The sequence below is a fragment of the Lepus europaeus genome, chromosome 17 (genome assembly GCF_033115175.1).
Source record: "Lepus europaeus isolate LE1 chromosome 17, mLepTim1.pri, whole genome shotgun sequence".
Classification (NCBI taxonomy): domain Eukaryota; kingdom Metazoa; phylum Chordata; class Mammalia; order Lagomorpha; family Leporidae; genus Lepus; species Lepus europaeus.
The window spans coordinates 57413371-57419370 of record NC_084843.1 but is presented as its reverse complement, the minus strand read 5'-3'; positions in this window follow the sequence as shown (position 1 = coordinate 57419370).

The following is a 6000-nucleotide window of genomic DNA, read 5'->3' as shown; positions in this document are numbered from 1 at the left end:
AAAATTAGTTGTCTAAATATATTTGAGTTTGCACTAACTTTTGCAAAAACAACTTGAACTGTCTAGTTGAAAAGTGAGTAAAGTTAGATTATTAGGTAAGAATGATGACATATCATGGAATTTAATAATTAAAAGGGGAGTCACCTATCACCTTATAAATTAATTGCATTGTAAAAGTTCATTTTTTAAGAACAATTAAATACTGATACTTTTCTATACTATTGTCTATATTAAATACTAGGACTTTTCTATAAGCATCATATTTTAAATAGTTTTCTAGTTTTTTTTTTGACAGGCAGAATTAGACAGTGAGAGAGAGAGAGAAAGAGAGAAAGGTCTTCTTTCCATTGGTTCACCCCACAAATGGCTGCTAGACTGGAAGAGGAGCAACTGGGACAGAACCGGCGCCCCAACCGAGACTAGAACCCGGGGTGCCAGCACTGCAGGTGGAGGATTCGCCTAGTGAGCCGCGGCACTGGCCAAGATTTACAGTTTTACTAAGAGGAGCCTGAGCTCTAGATTTTGGAGACAGATAGGTCATATGTTATTCTTACTGGGAGGAGGAGTTGGTAGAAAGATTTGTGAGGGATTAGCCACCCCTAGTTAAATTTTGGAAATGAAGGAAAATTTACACTGTTATCTCTGTGTCTCCAATCTTCCAACTTTCCTCTCTTTTGCTGCCAGGCTAAAATAAGATACTTGTGCATGCTTTAACAGAGGTGTGCACAGGGTGTGCACAGGAGAGCAGCGAGCTAGGTCATACTAATGTATCTTTGAATGGGTGTACCCCATGGCTTCTCAAAGTTTACTGTCTTAAAAATTAAAAATGTGTTAAATTAAATGATGAAATTGATAGAAGTGGGGCTGATGCTGTGGCACAGTGGGTTAATCCTCTGCCTGCGGCGCCAGCATCCCATATGGGCGCCGGTTCCATATGCGGCTACTCCGCTTCCGATAAAGCTCTCTGTTATGGCCTGGGAAAGCAATGGAAGATGGCCCAACTCTTTGGGCCCCTGCACCTACATGGGAGACCCAGAGGAAGCTCCTGGCTCCTGGCTTCAGATCGGTGCAGCTCTGGCTGTTGCAGCCAATTAGGGAGTGAACCAGTGGATGGAAGAACCTCTGTTTCTCTCTCTCTGCCTCTCCTCTCTCCGTGTAACTCTGACTTTCAAATAAATAAATCTTTAAAAAAATTGATAGAAGGTCATTTTCAGGTAGAGAATAAAATGGAGTGAAGAGAATTCAGACAATGTGGACAAAGGTAGTTTGAGAAATAAGGGAGGACTCATGGGGATAGGTTTTTCCTGTCTTGAAGTCTATCCCTAAGGACATTTATTACTACTGTCAAAAGATGTGTTCTTCTTCCTTTGATGTTGAACACAAGGGTTATAGTATGGTCTATCTCCAAGCCTAAACTTTAATCTCTTTATAAATCTTACTTTATAAACTCATCTCTATTGTATATAAGTTAAGGAGTGGTAGATTTCAATTCACCCCAAGGAAGAACTTCTCAAAAGTGATCACCAGCATCTAATGGAATAGTGAGCTTCTTATCATTTATATTCATCCAAGCCCAGTAGATTGCTGAAATAAAGGTTGTTGTAGGAAATGTCCCTGAATTGTTTGGGAGGTGCTCCTTAGCTCTTAAGATTTTATAAATTGGGTCAGATGTTTGACTTACCTAGTGGTTAAGATGTTTATGTGCCATATGGGAGTACCTAGACGTGTGTCCCGGCTCTGCTCTTGATTCAAGCTTACCTACTAACACAGACCCGGGAGTCAGCAGTGATGACTCAAGCTGTGGACTTAGATTGAATTCCCAGTTCCTAGCTTCAGCCTGGCCCGTTCCTGGTTGTTGTGGGCATTGAGGAAGTGAACCAGTGGATAGATGATCTGTCTGTGTGTCCATGTCTCTCTGCCTTTCAAATAAAATAAACATTTGTTAGAAGTGAAGACTAATCATATTATACATATTCCTTCTAGAAGAATTTTTTTAATCAAGAGATAGAAGACAAATCCAGTTTTGCCAGTCTTTTCGAAGTCTGTGTTCACGTTTCTATTGTAGATTAAGTAAAAAAAAAAGTTGTTTAGAAATTTGTTTTTCCATGTTAAAGTTTATAATAAAAATTCCATGAATTACCTTGGCTATACATAATTTTGAATAAATGCTATTTCTTATAAGCATCTTTCTAATCTGTTTACCTTCCCTGTTCTGTAATCCTGATTGATTGGAGAGCAGTGCAATAATAGGCAATAAACTGGAGAATTTTACAAATGAAGTAAGAAAGTTGAAGCATGGTTAAAATTTTACATGTTACCCACCTCTTACAGCAATACTACAATGTGATTCCCAAACAAAAATCTTACTAGGGTATGGGTGTCACATTCTAAGTCATTATTTGTTCGAGAGATAGGCAGGAATCCAAGTACTGAACCCTCAGTGGCTGCCACCCAGTGTGTGCATAAGCAGGAAGCTGGAACTGGAAGCAGAGTACAAACTCAATCCCAGACCCTCTGATGTGGGATGTAGGTGTCCCAAGAAGCATAGTAACCACTGTGCTATATACTGACCCCAGATTTTACTTTTCTTAACCCTAATTTTTGGTGTTCAACATAGCTTTGGAAACTTTGTTAGTGAAAGGGCGTGCATAAAGCCTGTGCAAGTTTACTTAGATCTTATTTTAGATTATAACAATGTCCTCTCTTTTTGTCCATGAGATGAAAGAAGAAAATGGTGTTAGCTATCTTGACTTGATTTTTATGTTGGATAGTACCTGTCATAAGAGGAGTAACAAGTAAGTCCATTTGTGAGTTCTCATTTGATAGAACACCAGGGTTATATTCTGAAGGATATATCTCATTACAAAGATTGGCTCTGGGCTTTGTAAACAGGTTACCATAGGGCTATCCTATCTGTCAATTTAGATTTGCCTGTTAGAGGGAATCTAAATGCTAGGTGGAATGATTGAGAAACAAACCCAAACAGAAAACAAACCAAAACAAAACATTTCAGTTCCAAAGGTACATTTGAGCTCAGCTATTTGACAGTACTGTTGGGAGTGTTTCTTGAAGCATACGTTTCAGTTGACTAGCTTATCAAGGAGACCATGTTTCTACTTTTAGAAGGTAAGCACTACTAGGAAAGGAGAGAGGCTAGATAGCAGCGGGATAAATTGTGACTTGGTGTACTGATACATGAAAATAATAAGTTATTCAAATTTTTACTTGAAATGAAATTAAAATAATGTATGTTTAGTTTTTGTAAATTAGAATGCATTTATTTTTAAAATTCTTTAAAATTATTTTAATTTTTGAGATAACATTTTTAACATATTACAGTCAAGGGCTTGATGTTCAACAAATAAAAAGTAAAAAGATCATAGTTTGGTGCTGATGCTGTGGTGTGGTGGGTGAATTCGCTGGCAGCAGTGCCAGCATCCCATATGGGTGCTGGTTCGAGTCCCGGCTGCTCCATTTCTGATCCAGCTCTCTGTTCTGGCCTGGGATAGCAGTGGAAGATGGCCCAAGTCTTGGGCCCCTGCACCCGCATCAGAGACCTGGAAGAAGTTCCTGGCTCCTGGCTTCGGATTGGCACAGCTCCAGCTGTTGTGGCCATCTGAGAAGTGAACCAGCAGATGGAAGACCTCTCTCTTGCTCTCTACCTCTGCCTCTCTGTAACTCTGCCTTGCAAATAAATAAGTAAATCTTTTTTTAAAAAAGACCATAGTTCCACAGAAATGTAGGCAAGGGCTATAAGCTGTAATCAAAATGAAAAGATGTTGATTTCATTCATGTATGGTAAATTTTAAAATGATCACAGATCATTAAAACTATAGTAGGCTGGCGCCGCGGCTCACTAGGCTAATCCTCCGCCTTGCAGCGCCGGCACACCGGGTTCTAGGCCCGGTCGGGGCACCGATCCTGTCCCGGTTGCCCCTCTTCCAGGCCAGCTCTCTGCTGTGGCCAGGGAGTGCAGTGGAGGATGGCCCAAGTTCTTGGGCCCTGCACCCCATGGGAGACCAGGATAAGCACTTGGCTCCTGCCATCGGATCAGCGCGGTGCGCCACCGGCCGCAGTGTGCTACCGCGGCGGCCACTGGAGGGTGAATCAACGGCAAAAGGAAGACCTTTCTCTCTGTCTCTCTCTCACTGTCCACTCTGCCTGTCAAAAAACAAAAACAAAAACAAAAAACTATAGTAGTATTTATTGTTATTAACAATTTTTAAAGATTTAATTATTTGAAAGGCAAAGTTGCAGCACTGTAGGTGGTGGCTTTACCCGCTACACTGCAGCCCTGGCCCCTGTTCTTAACAATTTGACAGACATAAAACAAAGTTTGACAAAATCTTTTCCCTTAATACAATTTGAAGAATTTGTTTTTCTTTAAATGACTTTTGAAGACTACAAGAATTGTAGACACGTTTAAAAAGTGATTGTGATGGAGTTAAGCATAGACTAAAAACAAGGATGTGTTCAGATTCAACAGCCTTGAAGGGAGGAAGGAGAGCTGAACAGGTCATTTGGTTTATATTCAATAAGAGAACTATCTAGAGATGTGCTACATTTCAGAAAATGCAGTCTATCTCGGCAGTTAACAGTTCTGATGGCTTTTATATAAGCCCTTAATTTTTACTGTAGTTATTAGTAGAGGAATAAATAATATATGATAGCTGTTAGAAAACATGGCTGCAGTTAGCCTTGGACAGTCAATGCATCAATTGTCCTTTTTAAAACTCACTTAAAATTGCTCATTATAATTTTCTATGTTGACTAGAAAGTGTTTTTATATTGTACATGAAGTGAATATTAGTGTGCATTCATGTTTTTAATAGTATAGAATTCCTTGGAGTATATAGTTGTACTTACATGCTTTTCTAAATTATTGGACTTGTCACAATTGGTTTTCTATAGACTTTCAGCATAATTACATTTGTTTTTAGTGTCAAGCTTTGCAAAGGAACATGAAAGAATGAAATGTTTTATAAGTATATTTGCGATCACTATTTTGATTATGTACAAATTTCTGTGTTAAGTCACTGGGGATGGCCTTTTGGCAGATTCTTGTTACTTTCAAGAACACTTCAAATATTCAGTTTTTGCATTGAGAGAATTGTGAATGTCATTATGTGGTATAATATCTGAAGAGCAGTAAACTTCTGGACTCTATTTGCCTCTAAAAATAAATTTTGCAATTAATCTGAGAATTAGAGTACATCAAGATAAGAGCCAAGGAGAATCATTTTTAGCTGTATGATGCTTTTGTCTTCTGTGTGTACTAGGTGCATTGTGGAAAGGCCTTGGCCTTGGTGAAGCACTAATTTTTTCACTTACACATATGCACATAGACCATGATTATCTTTGAATATAAACAATAGCACTTTTATGGATTCAGAATGAGGATCCAGTAGAGTGGGAGAGGTTGACTAGCAAAAGTGTAATTTTATGGAGCTAGACCAGGGGTAGGGTGGTGAAAAAAGTTGGAGGAGGAGAGGGAGTTTGGATGGAAGATAGGGTCCTAACCTGAGATTCCCTAGGAATCTAACCTGATATATCCCCTAGGAGTTGTAGACAGAATGTAGGAAAGAGAACATTCCTCTCCGACAATTATTGATATTGAGAGGAGAGTTGGAAGGATTAATTCTGGATAAGAGAGATACCATGAAAATATATATTCATCCACCCATTCAGCCAGTCAACCAACTAGTTAATTAAAAAGAAAATATTTCTGCCTTTGTATTTAAAACAATAAATAGAAAAACTGAGGTGAACATAGTATTTTGTTTTTGTTTTTCTATAGTTCCATGGGTAATGTAGGGAATATCATAATATTTTCTAAGGGCATATTTTTATGCCCTCCTAGCCTGCAAAAATAGAAACTATTAAAGAAAGTAGTTACAAGTTATGAAGGAAGGTTTGTTAGACTATATATATTTTCACTGTTTGTTTTAAATGGGTTATATTGTATACAGGAGAGAGATGTTTCTTCCTCTCACTCCCTCT